Raw genomic sequence first — 341 nt, forward strand, 5'->3', positions numbered from 1 at the left:
CCGAGAGCGAGGCGGCGGCGTCGCGAAAGTTAAAAGGGGCTAAAAGCGGCGCCGCGCGTGAGGCCTCACCTGCCCGGGTGGGGTCCCCGAGGGTTCCTCCCTAAATGAAACCTCTAGCCTGAGAAGGGCGGCTTTGTGGCCCGTACCCCCGCCCGCTGCCGAGCGAGCCGCCCCGGCTCTAAGGTCCTGGCGTGCCGGGGGCGCGCCCCGCTTCCGCGGGTCGCTGTCTCCTCTAGCACGTCCCGGTGCTCCCGTGGCAAGGCGGGGAGAGAGACGAGGGCCTTCTCCCCGCCGGGCGTGTCGGTATCGCTCGCTTCCGCTGCTGCTGCCTGAATCGTGCC

This window comes from Melanerpes formicivorus, unplaced genomic scaffold (assembly GCF_026170545.1).
Source record: "Melanerpes formicivorus ecotype bairdi unplaced genomic scaffold, bMelFor1.0.p_v2 SCAF_238, whole genome shotgun sequence".
NCBI classification, from domain to species: Eukaryota; Metazoa; Chordata; class Aves; order Piciformes; family Picidae; genus Melanerpes; species Melanerpes formicivorus.